Here is a 17,401-nt window from a genome sequence, read left to right as displayed (position 1 = left end):
ACTTCTCATTCACAAATTAACTCAGTGCTATTTATAAATACTAATCCAGAAAAATAATGAAATAACGAAACTAAAACATTTGGAAAAGGCGTTTGATCAACTCGTTCTAAATGACCTGTCCAATTTCCACTAATGATGAACTTCAAAAGTGAATTTAGGAACATGTTGACATACAGAAAACTAAAATTAAATCTTAGAAACATAGAAAACAAAATTTTATCAAATTTGGAATAAATGGATTGAATATATAACCCCAAAGCGAGCAGACTTTAGATGACTCTCCTAATGATTTACACTGCTCTTCTCATCAACACAGTAATATTGCTAACGTAAGCACCCCGGTCTAAATGTTTACTGTTTTTGTTTTTTTTTCTTTTTTTGGAAAATGGAGAATTAACACAAGGAAAAGATTTGGGAAAGGGATAAAAAATGATAAAATTAAGTAAATAAGTACCAAGGGATTAGATAATTATGTTTGGGGGTAGGAGCAAACATGAACAAGTTAGGATATAAACACCTACAATGGTAGTTACATAGACTTACATACAATAATTTGGACCAGAAAGAAATGGTCCAGAAGAGAAATATGGAAACTATTATTAATCCACTATTATTACTATTTTTCTTAACAACATCATTACTTAACCTAATAGAGTAGAATTTCAACTGCACATAATTATCTATTTAAGTGTCTATTTTCTTTTTATATCATCTTAATGTGTACTTAGGAATGTATAAATAATTATAGATTTATACATATATTAAAAAAATGGAAAAGGTTATACATGTGAAAAAAGTTCATTTTACTTGTGAATTCCTTATCCAAATAAAAATAAAAAATTAAAAGAAACATAGAAAACAGGAGCAGAGTAGGGCATTTGACCCTTCAAGCCTGCTCCACCATTTGGCAAAATCGTGGCTCACCATTTATCTCAATATCAAATTCCTGATGTTTCCCATATCCCTTGGAGTACCTAGACAACAGCAAAACATATGACAGACTGCTGCTTATCGATTACATTTCAGCATTCAGCACCATCATTCCAAGAGCATTAATGAACAAGTTTCAAAACCTGAGCCCTGTACCTTTCTCTGCAACTAGATTATTGACTTATCAGGAGGACCACAGAAAGTCCATTATCAGAAATATTATTCCCTTCTTGCAGATAATCAATACAGGTGCACCTCAAAGATCCATGCTTAGCCTACTGCTCTGCTCTCTCTATATCACAGCCATGTGGCTTGGCACAGTTCACATGCCATCTATAAATTTGCTGATGACTTCACTATTGTTGGCGGAACCTCAGATAGAGACAAGATGTACAGGAGTGGGAATAATCAGCTGGTTGAGTGGTGTCTCAGCAACAACCTCTCATTCAGAATCAACAAGACGAAGGAATTGGTTGTTGATTGCAAGCCAGGGGAACACACACCAGTCCTCTGAGGGAATCAGCAGTGCAAAGCGCACGTAGCTTCAGGTTTTTGAGTTTCTGCAACTCGGAAAGTCTATCCTGGAACCAACACATGTAATCATGAAGGAGGCATGCCCATGTCTCAACTACATTAGAAGTTTAATGAGATTTGGAATGTCAAAGACTCTTGCAAATCTCTACAGATGTATGGAGGAGAGTATTCTGACTAGCTGTACCAGTCTCAGTTCAGCCTTTAATGCACAGGACAAGAGGCTGCAGAGGGTTGTAGATTTAGCCAGTTCCATCATAGGTACAACCCTCCTCACCACTGAAAACCTCCTCAAAAGGCGATGCCTCTAGAACAGGGGTTCCCAACCTGGGGTCCACAAACCCCTTGGTTAATGGTAGGGATTCATGGCATAAAAATGGTTGGGAACCCTTTGCTCTAGAAGGTGGCATCCATCATAAACCCTTACCATCCACAGCATAGCTTCTTTGCGTTACTACCATTTGGGAGGAGGTACAACAGCTTGATGACCCACACTCTATATTTTGGAACAACTTCTTCCTCTTTGTCACCAGATTCTCAAAGGAACATGAACCAAATGCTACTTCATTATTCATCTTTTGCACTATTTGTGAAACTTAGTAATTTTTGTGTCTTTGCACTGAACTGCTGTTGCAAAATAACAAATTTCACAATATACAGTGAAAGTAAATGTATTTCTATTTCATTAACACCTTTGTATCTAAAATGATTGCTATTTTCTTCTTAAAATATTCTGATATAGCTGCAACAGTCCTCAATGCTAGTGAACTTCAAGTTTCACCACCCACTGACTGAAGGTTTTTCCCCCATCTAGTTGTAAACCTTTTGCCTTGTAACCTGAAGCAATGACCCCTCACTCTGTCCATTAACCACTGCTTTTACCCTTCCTTCTCACCCCTTCTTACTGCCCCTCTCTTCTTTACACTCTCAGGACCGATGCAGGGTCTTGACCCATTGCTTCCACAGATGCAGCCCAACCCATCGTGTTCCTCCAGCAGCCTATTTATTACCTTCTCACAACAGTTTCCCAACGCAATATCTGTTTTTTTCCCCCACCCTTTCCCTTCCCACTATCCAGAAACCCAAACAGTCCCTCCAAGTGAAGCAGAAATTCACTTGAATCTTTCAATCTCATGTACTGCATTCAGTGCTTCTCCACTTTGGAGAAACCAAAGGCAGATTGGGGTAACCTCCTTTTGCAGAGCATCTCTATTCAGATCTCAAGACATTATTTTCGACTTTCACATGTCTGACACTATATATTGCCATCTCCCTTTATATTTACATACCTCCGTATTTTCTTGCAATTTAGGGGCCTTTCTAGCCCAAAAATCTATGCTGGATCATAGAGCAATCCCAATCCCTGTTAAATTTCCCCTTCTAAACTATTCTCAGCTGTTCGAATTTTGGAAGTATCAATTAGAGACTCTTTTTGTAGGCTTTAACAAATACTATCCCAGCCAACATAATTGCTCCTCACATGGCAGTTCCAACACTTAAGGGATCAATCCAGTGAGCCTTTGTAGTCCGTACTCTTTGGCTGGCATGTCCACAAACGAAGAGTCCAGAACTGCACATAATATTAAAGGATCATCTCAAAGGTCTCTATAACTGTAGTAAGTCATCCTTGCTATGACCAACATACTGTTTGCCTTCTTTAACTGCTTACTGCACTTGAATGCCTGCTTTCTGTAACTGGTATACAAGGATACTCCAGTCTTATTTTGTTCATCAAAATGGATAATCCTAGAATCATACAGCATGGAAACATGCCATTTGGTCCAATTCACTCATGATGACCAGGGGCAATCTTCCATTTCAATGCCACTTCCAGGCATCTGATTCTTGCCCCTTTATACCTAACTGAAACATGCTCATCTAAATATTTCTTAAATGTTGTTGATGACTTAGCTTCAACCACTTTTAGGCAATGACTTCCAGATACTTACCACTCTTGGGGTGAAATAAATTCCCTTCTAAATCTCCTTCCCTTTACCCCAAACCTCAAACTTCTCATCTTATCTAGCTCTGATATGGGGAAAAGTTTTCTGCAGTCTGCCCCATCTATACTTCTGAATTTTAGTCTCATGTCCTCTCAACCTACTCCACTCCATGGAGAACAGACCTAGCTTCTTCAGTCTCCCCTTACAACTGAACTACTTGATCCCAGATAACATCTTGATGAATCCCCATCACACTCCCTCCAGCACTATTATATCCTTCCTACACTTTGGTGATTAGAACTACACATTGGTGACTCCAGTTGAAGTCTAACTGAACTTTTATAAAGTTGGAACATAACCTCCTTACCTCTTAAGGACTTGTATCCCGTATGCCTTCCTAACCTCCTTCAAGGACTTATGCATTTGTACTCCAAGGTCCCCCTGTCACTGAATACCTCCCAAGACCCATGGTTTATGTCATAGCTTCACTTATATTCCCAAATTGCATCACCTCTCATTTCACTCATTTCCATTTGCAATTTTTCCAGCCCATTTCACAAACACACAGGTATCTCTCGAGAGCCTAACTCTTGCATACTATCAACAACTCTGCTAAATCTTGTGTCATCCATAAACTTACTGATCCAATCCAAATCATTTACGTATACAGGTGTCCCCCGCTTTTCGAACGTTCGCTTTACGAAACCTCACTGTTACGAAAGACCTACATTAGTACCCTGTTTTCGCTTTCAGAAGGTGTTTTCACTGTTACAAAAAAAAAGCAGCGCGCGATAAAAGGCAGCGCACACCCCGAGCAGCCGCCCCCCCCCGGATTCAGAACGGCATTCTCGCTGGCGTTGCTTAAACACGTGCCTGTGAGCAGTCGTTTGCAAGATGAGTTCTATGGTATCAGAAAAGCCTAAAAGAGCTCGTAAGGGTGTTACACAGCGTAAAACTAGACATAATTAAGCATTTTGATTGTGGTGAACGAAGTAAGGACAACGTGAGTTTGGCTTGTGGAAGCTGACGAAGATGATGTTGAAGATGTTTTGGCATTCCATGACCGAGAACTGACAGATGAAGAGCTGATGCAATTGGAAGAAAAAAGGATAACAATTGAAACCGAATGCAGTGGCGAACTGAACATGAAGCAACTGCGTGAGATTTTCGCTGCAATGATAAAGTACAACTTTAATTTTGAAAAGGTACATAGGTTTAGGGGATATTTGCAAGATGGTTTGCGTCCTTACAAAGAACTGTGTGACAGAAAAATGCGCGAGGCTCTGCAGTCAAGCAAGCCTTCCACATCAGCCACAGCAAACGACGAACCTCGACCTTCGACATCGAGGCAGGCAGTCATAGGAGAAGATGAGCTGCCTGCTCTAATGGAAACAGACGACGATGAGATGACACCCCAGTGTCCCACCACCCCAACCCCCAGGCCATGGACAGATACCGATTCGCGGAGAATGCAGCGGTAGCCGGGAGGCACACAGCACATCTTTAAGAAAAAAGCCAAAATAAACATGCTAATTATTTACGAGCTGGGCGGCACCTAATTAATTAGTATGTTTATTTTGGCTTTTTTCTTAAAGATGTGCTGAGTGCATCCTGGCTACTACTGCATTCTTGCATGCTTCACGGATCGGTATCGGTTGGTGGCCTGGAGGGTGGGGGCCACTGCACCACCCCAACCTGCGATGACTCAGCCTAACACACCATCATCAGTGTGCTCGGCACTGTCCCGATTCCGGTAAATGATACTATGCTGTACATACATTATTTCTACTTTATATAGGCTGTGTATTTTTACGTGTTATTTGGTATGATTTGGCAGCTTAATAGCTTAAAGGTTACTGGAGAGCACTTGCGCCGTGTTTTTGCCAACAGCACTTGCGTGAGATATTCTGCCGACGGCGCTTGCGTGAGATTTTCGCTACAGAGAACAGTGCAGTAATGATTGTTGAAAAGTATTTCTACTTTATATAGGCTGTGTATTTATCATATCGTTCCTGCTTTTACTATATGTTACTGTTATTTTAGGTTTTATGTGTTATTTGGCATGATTTGGTAGGTTACTTTTGGGTCTGCGAATGCTCACAAAATTTTCCCATATAACTAAATGGTAATTGCTTCTTCGCTTTACGACATTTCCGCTTACAAACCGTTTCATAGGAACGCTCTACCTTCGGATGGCGGGGGAAACCTGTATTGCAAACACCAAGGGTCCCAGCACCAATCCTTGTGTGATACAGCAAGTCAAAGGGAATCCATTCCCAAAAATGACCTTCTACCATCATCCTATCTGCTACTGCCAAGCTAATATTGGATCTAATTTGCCAACTTGCCTTCAATCCCACTAGCTCTTTTAAACCAGTCACCCTTCAAGGCTTTTCTATCACCCATGTAAATTACGCATACTGCCCTGCCCTCATTGATAGAATTTATTACCTCTTCAAAAAATTTAAACAAATTGGTCAGTTATGATCCTACCTTTGACAAAGCCATGTTGGCTGTCTCTGATTAATCCCTGCCTTTCCAATGGAAATTTATCCTCTCCCTTGAAATATTTTACAATACATTTATTATCTCTAACGCTAGGCTCACAGGTTGTGCCCTGCTGTCTTTCTTGAAAAGGAATCACATTTTCTGTGCTCCAGTTATAGTGCATCTCATTTAAAAATCTTAGCCATAGACCGAACAATCCCTTCTCTTGCATCCCATAACAGCCTGGAATAAATCCCATCCATTCCAGGGAATTTACCCACCTTTCAGCCTTGTATGGCATTGAGTACCTCATATTTATTTATGGAGACCTGTACAGGTTTCCCCTGCCATCTGAAGGTAGACCGTTCCTATGAAACGGTTCGTAAGACGGAATGTCCTAAAGCGAAGAAGCAATTACCATTTATTTATATGGGAAAACTTTGTGACCGTTCGCAGACCCAAAAGTAACCTACCAAATCATGCCAAATAACACATAAAACCTAAAATAACAGTAACATATAGTAAAAGCAGGAATGATATGATAAATACACAGCCTATATAAAGTAGAAATACTTTTCCACAATCATTGCCGGCACTGTTCTCCGAAGCAAAAATCTCACGCAAACGCTGTTGGCAAAAACACTCTCTCCAATAACCTTTAAGCTATGAAGCTGCCAAATCATACCAAATAACACGTAAAAATACACAGCCTATATAAAGTAGAAATAATGTATGTACAGTGTAGTATCACTTACCAGAATTGGGAAGACAGCGCTGAGCACACCGATGATGGTGTGTTAAGACTGAGTCGTCGCAGGCTGGGGTGGTGTAGTGGCCCTCACCCTCCAGGCCACCAACCGATACATTGCCGCGAAGCATACAGGGGTCCAGCGGTAGCCGGGAGGCACACAGCACATCTTTAGGAAAAAAGCCAAAATAAACATGCTAATTAATTATGTGCCACCCGACACGTAATTGTCGGCCCAGATCAGTGCCGATTGCATCGCCTCTGATCTGGGCCGACATTTACATATCAGGCGGCACCTAATTAATATGTTTATTTCGGCTTTTTTCTTAAAGATGTGCTGTGTGCCTCCCAGCTACCGCTGCATTCTCCACGAATCGATATCTGTCCGTGGCCCGGGGGTTGGGGTGGTGGGACACTGGGGTGTCATCTCATCGTCGTCTATTTCCATTAGAACAGGCAGCTCATCTTCTCCTATGACTGCCCGCCTCGATGTCGAAGGTTGAGGTTCGTCGTCTGCTGTGGCTGATGTGGAAGGCTTGCTTGACTGCTGAGCCTCACACATTTTTCTATCATACAGTTCTTTGTAAGCACTCAAACCATCTTGCAAATATCCCCTAAACCTACGTACCCTTTCAAAATTAAAGTCGTACACGTGGGGGAGGGTCGATGCTTTGCTGCTGCTTGTGCGTGGGAGTTTGGAGGGGGGAGCTTTGAGGTTCTAACGTTTTCCTGTCATTCATTCTTTGGGGTTTTCTTCTGTCTCGTGGGTGTCTGTGAAGAGTAAGAATTTCAGATTGTATACATTCGCTGATATTACCTTACAGTGCAAGTGATCTGGGTTCAAGTTCTGCTGCTGTCTCCAAGGGAGTTTGTATAGTCTCCCTGTGACCGCTTGTTTTCTCCCACATTCCAAAGACGTACAGGTTAGTACGTTAATTGGTCACATAGGTGTAAGTGGATGGCGCAGGCTCTTTGGGCTGGCAAGGTCTGTTACTGTGACATTATCTCCCAAAACCAATACTGAGAACACCAGTTGTAGAGTCCTTGAAAGCAGGTCTGTAGATCGTAGAATCAGGTCAGAGTTGTGGTGAGTGAAATAATCCACAATGGTTCAGCAGCCTAATGATTGTAGGATAATAACTGTTCCTGAAACTGGTTGAATGTGCCCTCACACTTCTGTACCTCTTGCCTGATGGTGGGGGCAAAAAGAGAGCTGGTGCGGGTCTTTTGGATGCTGTCTTCCTGTGGTAGCAATCCATTACATATTCAGTGTAGGAAGGGCTTTGTCTGTGACAGACAGGACAGTAGCCACCACTTTCTGTAGTTTTTCTTTCCTGGGCATTGGAGTTACCATAGCAGGCTGTGATACAATCAGTCAAGATACTCTCCATTGTGCATCTATACAAGTTTGTGACAGTTTTTGAATCTACACAAACTTCTAAGTAGAGGCACTGTTGTGCCTTACTAGTGATGACATTTACATGTCGGTTCAGGGACAGATCCTCTAATATGTGAATGTCAAGGAATTTAAAGCCACTGACCCTCTCCACCTCTGATCCCCTGATGAGGACTGGCTCATGGACCTCCAGCTTCTTCCTCTTGTAGTTGATATCCAGCTCTTTGGTGAGGCTGTTGTCGTGACACCACTCAACCAGATTTCAATCTCCCTCCTATATGTATACCTCCTACATTTTCTCCTACTAGATACTCTATTTCAGTCAACTTGGAGTCTCTTTGCATCATCCTGACAATTCAGCATATATTGAAATGAATCCATCATCGTGATCTCTGATTATATTATCAATGACCAAGACCCAAGCACTGAACACTGCAGTACTCTAATAGATCCTGTCCATTACACCAACCCTCAAAAGACATATTCCTATGGCAGCTTTCATGCCAATTCATTACCCCAATACAAGTTTAATATTAAGGACTAATATTTTTATGCAGTACTTTATCAAAAGGCTTTCAAAAGCTTTCTGAAAATCCAAGTACACCAAACTCAGTTGCATTGAGACAGAACCCTCAATCCACACTGAGCATTAAGATGCAATTACATTAGTGCCATTTCATCATTTTCACATTCTAATCAACATCACCCATCACTCATCTGCACACCAGCAGCAATTTACCATGGCCAATTAATCTATCAACCCACATCTTTGCAATTCCGGAGGAAATCAGAGTACATGAAAGAAAACCATATCATTAAAGGAAAAACAAGCAAATTCCACACAGCTACCACCAGAGACAAGGACTGAACCCAGGTTGTTGGAGCTGAAAGCCAATGTACCACACAACCAAAACTAATGCCAAGTAAGCTCAATTTTGAAATGCAAAAGTGACATTTTTGATAAGGAAAATAAATACACCAATGACAGCCATTGGCTTAATACATAGATAAGCCAATGGTTTTACAGAATGGCAACACACAAAATGCTAGATGAACTCAGCAGGCCAGGCAGCATCTATAGAAAAAAAGAGTACAGTTGATGTTTCCAGCTGAGACCCTTCAGCAGGACTTCAGGAGTTCTGCTGATGCGGCTTGCCCAAAACGTCAACTGCTTCGAAGCTGGGCCAACATTCCACAAATCCACTTTCCACTTTCCACCTAACCTTCCTCACTGCTCAAATACAGTCAAGAATTCAGATTCCAGTTTTATGGAGCAAGTGATTCCAAAAGTTCAAAATCCATCGAGAAGTAGTTCTTCCTCATCTCAGTCTTAGATCAGCACACCCTTACACTGAGATTGTACTCGCTGTTTCTGGACATTTGAGGACATATTTGCCTTGTCTAAATCCCCAAGAATATGTCAATTGATCACATCTCTCTTTAAATGTCAACAAGAGTAGACCAACTGATCAGTCTTTCTTCATAAGGCCAATGTCTCCAGTTACAGGATAATCCTTGTGAACCTTCTCTGAACTGCTGACAGTAACAATAAATCCTTCATTAAATTGGGGAACCAAAATTATCTTAATTAGCTAGTTTTGGGTTTTAATTGATTGATGTTGTAGTGGTTCCATTACAGTAAAGCAGAGGAAACAATAGTTTTACTTAAAAAACACAATTATTTTTCAATTGCACTAACCAAAAGATCCCACACCAGAGTGTCGACGCAAGGCAACGGAATACAACCCTGGTCCGCAGATTTTTAAATTAACAGACGAGCCACCTGCTGAAGGAAGTCAGCTCTGCTCCAGCTTGCAGCAACCTGCGGGGAAGTGACCGGAGTCCGCAGTTCGTTGCGCACCAGCCGCCGACTCCCAGGCTACGGCCGGACTTTCGCCGCTTGTTTATAAACCTCCACACGCGACGGAAACAGCGGAGGCCGTCCTGCAGAGAACTTCCGGTCGGCGGAACCGAAGGCGTTTTCCTGCGCGAGCTCCGCGGTGGGGTCACGTGATCGCGAACGCGCTGGCAGCCACGTGATCACTCGCCGGCCTGAGGTGGGAGCTGCTGACCGGGGGGATGTGATTAACCCGCCCCCCGAGACTGCTGTTCCCTCAGGACGGGCAGCTTGCCATCTATACCTTCCCGAAACCACACACACAGTGAGGGTAAAATGGATGGAAGGAACTGATAAACCTATGACTGTGCTTACCGCTCTGCAGCTTCCACTGGTTAATAGCGGAGCAGTTACCTTACCAGGCCAAGATTCAACCTGTCTGAATGTCTTCTCCATCATACCTGTAGAAAGTCAAGAGAATGTTCGTATCCATGTCAAAGCTTCTGAGAAGCCTAAGAAAGTACATAGGGTGATGTGCTTTCTTGATCATTACATCAGTGTGAAGCGACCGAGTGAGGTTGTTGCAGATATGGATGTCAAGGAACCTGAAGCTTTCAGCTATCTACTGCAGCTCTGTTGATGAGGGCAGGGTTGCATTCAGCCCCTACTTTATGAGGTCAACAACCAATCTTTCATCTTGTTGCTGTTAGGGCTGGGTTGTTACTTCTGGTACCATGACACAAGGTTCACAATCTCTTTCCTGTTCTCTTGTCTTATTGTTATATTTCAATGCACGCAATGTACGGATAAAGGTAGCAAGTATGATGTTGTGGCCATTTCCTAGTCATAGCTGAAAGATTGTAGTTGGGAGGTTAAATTCAAGGATACACATTATATCAAAAGGACAGGCAGGTAGACTGAGGGGGTAAAAAAATGAAAACAAATCCTCGGAGGTGATGTAGGATTGGAAGATAGAAACATAGAAAACCTACAGCACAATATTGGCCCTTCGGCCCACAATGCTGTGCCGAACATGTACTTACTTTAGGAATTACCTAAGTTTACCCATAGCCTTCTATTCTTCTCAGCTCCATGTACCTATCCAGGAGTCTCTTAAAACACCCTATCGTATCCGCCTCCACCACCGTCACCAGCAGCCCATTCCATGCACTTGCCACTCTCTGAGTAAAAAACTTACCCCTAACATCTCCTCTGCACCTAATTCCAAACACCTTAAAACTGTGCCCTCTCATGTTAGCCATTTCAGCCTGGGAAAAAAGCCTCTGTCTATCCACGCAATCAATGCCTCTCATCGTCTTATACACCTCTAGCTCACCTCTCATCCTTCGTCGCTCCAAAGAGAAAAGGCAGAGTTCACTCAACCTATTCATATAAGGCATGCTCCCCAATCCAGGCAAAATCCTTGTAAATCTCTGGTTTCCACATCCTTCCTACAGTGAGGTGACCAGAACTAAGCACAGTACTCCAAGTGGGGTCTGACCAGGGTCCTATATATCTGCAACATTATCTCTTGGCTCTTAAACTCAATCCCACGATTGATGAAGGCCAATGCACCATATGCCTTCTTACCCACAGAGTCAACCTGCACAGCAGCTTTGAGTGTCCTATAGACTCGGACCCCAAGATCCCTCTGATCCTCCACACTGCCAAGAGTCTTACCATTAATACTATACTCTGCATCATATTTGACCTACCAAGGTGAACCACCTCACACTTATCTGGGTTGACCTCCATCTGCCACTTCTCAGCCCAGTTTTGCATCCTATCGAAGTCCCACTGTAACCTCTGACAGTCCTCCACACTATCCACAACACACCCAACCTTCGTGTGATCAGCAAATGTGCTAACCCATCCCTCCACATCCTCATTCAGGTCATTTATAAAAATAACGAAGAACAGAGGTCCCAAAACAGATCCCTGAGGCATACCACTGGTGACCAACCCGCAAGCAGAATATGACCCATCTACAACCACTCTTTGCCTTCTGTGGACAAACCAGTTCTGGATCCACAAAGCAATGTCCCCTTGGATCCCATGCCTCCTTACTTTTTCAGTAAGCCTTGCATGGGATACCTTATCAAATGCCTTGCTGAAATCCATATACACTACATCTACTGCTCTACCATCAATGTGTTCAGTCACATCCTCAAAAAATTCAATCAGGCTCATAAGGCACAACCTGCCTTTGGCAAAGCCATACTGACTATTCCTAATCATATTATGCCTCTCCAAATGTTCATAAATCCTGCCTCTCAGGATCTTCTCCATCAACCTACCAACCACTGAAGTAAGACTCACTGGTCTACCTCTGGGATATCTCTACTCCCTTTCTTGAACAATGGAACAGCATCCGCAACCGTCCAATCCCTTGGAACTCTCCCATTGATGATGCAAAGATTATCGCCAGAGTCTCAGCAATCTCCTCCCTCACCTCCCACAGTAGCCTGGAGTACATCTCGTCCAGTTCCGGTGACTTATCCAACTTGATGCTTTCCAAAAGCACCAGCACATCCTCTTAATATCTACATGCTCAAGCTTTTCAGTCCACTGTAAGTCATCCCTACAATCACCAAGATCCTTTTCCATAGTGAATACTGAAACAAAGTACTCATTAAGTACCTCTGCTATCTTCTCCAGTTCAATACACACTTTTCCATTGTCACACTAGATTGGTCCTATTCTCTCACGTCTTATCCTCTCGCTCTTCACATACTTGAATGCCTTAGGGTTTTCCTTAGTCCTGTCTGCCAAGGCCTTCTCCTGGCCCCTTCTGGCTCTCCTAATTTCTTTCTTAAACTCCTTCCTGCTAGCCTTATAAATCTTCTAGATCTCTTATTATTACCTAGTTTTTTTTAACCTTTTGTAAGCTCTTTTTTCCTTCTTGACCAGATTTACAACAGCCTTTGTACACCATGGTTCCTGTACCCTACCATCCTTTCCCTGTCTCATTGGAATGTACCTATGCAGAATGCCATGTAAATATCAGCCATGATAGAATAGCAAAGCAGACTTGATGGGTCAAAAGGCTTAAATCTCCTATTTCTTATGGTCTTCCTTCCCCACCCTCACCCACTCGATCAGCCCATCACCCACATTCTTTCATTTCCCTCCTCACCTCCCCTTTATTTTGCAATCTTCTGCCCTCTCCTATCAGATTCCATGTTCTTCAGCCCTTTCTCACCTCCACCTCTCACCTTCTTATGTCATTTCCACTCTCCCCATCTCTCACATTTGGCCATCATGCCCCTCTCACCTAGATCCATCTGTCACCCACCATCCCTTCTCCTACCTATTTATACTGGCCATTTTTTTTCCAGTCCCAGTGAAGGTTAGAATCAGATTTAATATCACTGGCATATGTCGTAAAATTTGTTATTTTGCAGCAGCAGTACAGTGCAATACATTTTTAAAAAACTATAAATTTCACTAAGAAAAAAATAGGCAACATATGTTGTCCATTCAGAAACCTAATGGTAGAAGGAAAGGAGCTGTTCCTAAAACGTTGCAACACACATCAAAGTTGCTGGTGAACGCAGCAGGCCAGGCAGCATCTATAGGAAGAGGCGCAGTCGACGTTTCAGGCCGAGACCCTTCGTCAGGACCAACTGAAGGAAGAGTGAGTAAGGGATTTGAAAGCTGGAGGGGGAGGGGGAGAAGCAAAATGATAGGAGAAGACAGGAGGGGGAGGGATAGAGCCGAGAGCTGGACAGGTGATAGGTAAAAGGGGATACGAGAGGATCATGGGACAGGAGGTCCGGGAAGAAAGACGGGGGGGGTGACCCAGAGGATGGGCAAGAGGTATATTCAGAGGGACAGAGGGAGAAAAAGGAGAGTGAGAGAAAGAATGTGTGCATAAAAATGAGTAACAGCTGGGGTACGAGGGGGAGGTGGGGCCTAGCGGAAGTTAGAGAAGTCAATGTTCATGCCATCAGGTTGGAGGCTACCCAGACGGAATATAAGGTGTTGTTCCTCCAACCTGAGTGTGGCTTCATCTTTACAGTAGAGGAGGCCATGGATAGACATGTCAGAATGGGAATGGGATGTGGAATTAAAATGTGTGGCCACTGGGAGATCCTGCTTTCTCTGGCGGACAGAGCGTAGATGTTCAGCAAAGCGGTCTCCCAGTCTGCGTCGGGTCTCACCAATATATAAAAGGCCACATCGGGAGCACCGGACGCAGTATATCACCCCAGTCGACTCACAGGTGAAGTGATGCCTCACCTGGAAGGACTGTTTGGGGCCCTGAATGGTGAATGTCCTGGATGATGGGGGTCTGTAATGATGGATGCTGCCTTTTTGAAGATGCTGGGGAGGCTAGTGCCCATGGTGGAGCTGCTGAGTTTGCAGCTTCCTACAGGTTTTTCCGATCTTGTGCCGTGGCCCCTCCATACCAGATGGTAATACACTTAGAAAGCTCTCAATGGTACATCTGTAGAAATTTGCTGAAGTCTTTGGTGTCGTGCCTTGTAATTGCATCAATATGTTGGGCCCAGGATAGATCTCCAGAGATGTTGACACCTAGGCACTTGAAACAGCTCACCCTTTCCACTGTTGATCCTTCGATGAGGACTGATGTGTGTTCCCTTTCCTGAAGGGTTCCAGGAAACTTCCCTTTCCTGAAGTCCACAATCAGTTCCTTGATCTTACTGATGTTGAGTGCAAGGTTGTTGTTGCGACACCACTTAACTAACTAATCTCAATCTTGTATGCCCCCTCATCACTATCTGAAATTCTGCCAACAATATTCATATCATCAGCAAATTTATATATGCTATTTCAGATATGCCTAGCCACACAATCCTGGGTGTAGAGAGGATAGAGTAGTGGGCTAAGCATTCATCTTTGAGATGAGCAAGTGTTGATTATCAGTGAGGAGGCGATGTTATTTCTGATCCTTACTGACTGTGGTCTCCTAATGAGTTTTGTTCTGAGATGTCAGCTGTTCATTTTCCTCCATAGATGCTGCTTGACCTGCTGAGTTCCTACAGCTTTTTGTGTGTTGCTCCTGATTGTTAGCATCTGCAGTCACTCATGTCATCCTTATCCATCTGACTCATTTGCAACACCAGATCCTCTAGCATACTAAGCAACTAAATATAAGGGCATCTCGGGATGTTCACTAAATGTTAGGTTTATCATTAATGCCCAATACCAAATAAAAATGGCAGCACGCATGGATACAGCAGCCACTCTGGCTCTAACGGTGAAATTTCTTGTCCTGTTTGTCTTTTCTATAATGGAAAAACACTGCTGAATGTTAGGAACACAGTCTGGAAGTCTATCATGTTGGCAAGTGGAATAATGAAGGTGTTGTGAGATTACTGTCTAATGCAGGGAGCAGTCTCTTGCTCAGCGCCGCAGTCTACTAGTTACTCGGGGAAGAGGTTCGATTGAATATCAAAGCATGGGAAGTGCACCTGGTGTTAAAGCAAGTCTGAAAGCGGAGCCCTGCAGGCCTATGCTCCCATCAATTTTACTTGCTTACGTCTGATTGCTGGAAAATAAACTGGATTACATTCATCTCTGTCCGAGCCAATGGGAATTAAAATTGTTGTACACTTGTCCTGACAGAAATGTGATTTCAGGGCACCACTCTGGACTTGGCCATCCACCTAGAAGGCCTAATCTCCTTTTGGGTGAACAGAAGTTTTGCAACCTCTGGCAAGACTGCTGGAGAAGGTCACAGCTTTTGTGCCCACATCAGTAAGAACTGGAGTATGAATACATCAGTAGTAACAGCCCACTGCTCACTCCAGATAGAGTTTTTTTCATAGTGAAGTGCATACCCTTCTATTTACCAAGGGAGTTCACTGAAATTGTGATTATTGCTGTCTACGTCCCTCCCTGTGCTAGTGCTGGGGGAGCATTGCAGGAGTTCTACAGTGCCATCTGCAACATCGAAGCCACTCACCCAGATGGTGTCTTCGTTGTTGCTGGTGACTTCAATCATGCTAACTTGAAAACAGTCCTGCCAAAGTTCTACCAACATGTCAACTTTGTGACCAGAGATGGCAATATATTAAACCTGGTTTAAATCAGTGTTAATGGAGCCTAAAAGGCTGTCAGATACTCAGATCACATATCCATATTGCTAATCCTTGGTTAAATAAGTAGGACCAGTTTAGAGGGGGATCAGGACCTGGCCAGAAGGTGCCACCTCAGCATTGCAGGAGTGCTTTGAAAGCTCAGACTGGATCATATTCAAGGAGGTAGCTATTTATGATCATCACATCAACAATGAATATGTGGGATCAGTGACTGGCTACATAGGAAAATGTATTGAGGATTTTACCGTGGTTAAACACTGCACTGCCAGGGCAAACCAGAAACCGTGGATGACTGCAGAGTGCCCTGCTTACGGTTAGGGACACTGACTTCAGACTGGGGGACTGGACATCTCCAAAGTCAGCAAGAGCCGTGCTCTCCCATGCCAACAGGAAGGCAAAGTATGACTATGCACAGAAAATTCACAAACACTTTTGTGACAGAGGGACATGTAGCACATGTGGCAGGGTATTCAAACCTTAACAGATGACAAGTCCATTCTCCTGTCCCATGATCCTCTCAGATCCCTTTTGCCAATCAACTGTCCAGCTCTTGGCTCCATCCCTCCCCCTCCTGTCTTCTCCTATCATTTCGGATCTCCCCCTCCCCCTCCCACTTTCAGATCTCTTACTAGCTCTTCTTTCAGTTAGTCCTGACGAAGGGTCTTGGCCCGAAATGTCGACTGTACCTCTTCCTAGAGATGCTGCCTGGCCTGCTGTGTTCACCAGCAATTTTTATGTGTGTTGCTTGAAATTCCAGCAGCTACAGATTTCCTCGTGTTTGTGGCCACCCTATGTATTGACAGCAACACCTCCCTTTCTGATAGATTGAATGTCTTCTATGCACGATTTGATTGATGCATTGAATGATGTGACATTGAGGAAAGCGTCCTCTCCCTCTCCCTCAGGCACCCTCTCTGGCTGCAGCCAAGAGGAGGAGGATCCTAGCCAGGGTGTACCCAAGCAAAATTGCGGGGCCAGACAACATACCTGGTTGGATGCTGACAGAGCTACAGCTAAGAAAGGTCTTGACAGACATCTTTAACACCTCTGAAACAGTCCATTGATCCTGCAGGCTTCAAGGCAGCCACCATCTTTCTGATGCCCAAGAGACCAATGGTAAATGGCCTAATCAATTACCATCCAATGGCACTGACTTCAATGATCATGAAGTGCTTTCAACAGCTGCTAATGGATCGTAGAAATGCCACCTTCCAGCTACATTGGACCCTTTCCAGTTTGCCTTCCATTCAAACCACTGCTCTAATGATACCACAGCCTTGGCTCTCCACTCTATCCTGTCCCACCAACTTTCAACTTCAGCTTGGCTTTAACACAATCATCCCTCAGAGGTTAGTAGGTAAATGTCCTTGTTGGGACTCAATGCCCCTCTTGTAACTGGATCTTGGACTTCTTAATGGAACAACCTGAGTCAGTCCAAGTTGGCAGCTACATCTCTAGCTC

At 43.5% G+C, this 17,401-nt stretch overlaps 1 protein-coding gene across 2 annotated transcripts in view; it reads right to left on the bottom strand.

The window, feature by feature from the left end:
• The window catches only part of klhdc2 (kelch domain containing 2), a 45,982-nt gene extending 35,972 nt beyond the window's left edge, over positions 1-10,010 (bottom strand). For both annotated transcript variants that reach the window (XM_063047243.1, XM_063047235.1), the window contains exon 1: positions 9,735-10,010. The gene's annotated coding sequence lies outside the window, so the exon portion shown is untranslated. The remainder of the gene's footprint in view (positions 1-9,734) is intronic.
• Between the last annotated feature and the right edge of the window lie 7,391 nt (positions 10,011-17,401).

This window comes from Mobula hypostoma, chromosome 1 (assembly GCF_963921235.1).
Source record: "Mobula hypostoma chromosome 1, sMobHyp1.1, whole genome shotgun sequence".
Classification (NCBI taxonomy): Eukaryota; Metazoa; Chordata; class Chondrichthyes; order Myliobatiformes; family Myliobatidae; genus Mobula; species Mobula hypostoma.
This window is presented reverse-complemented; position numbering and strand designations above follow the sequence as displayed.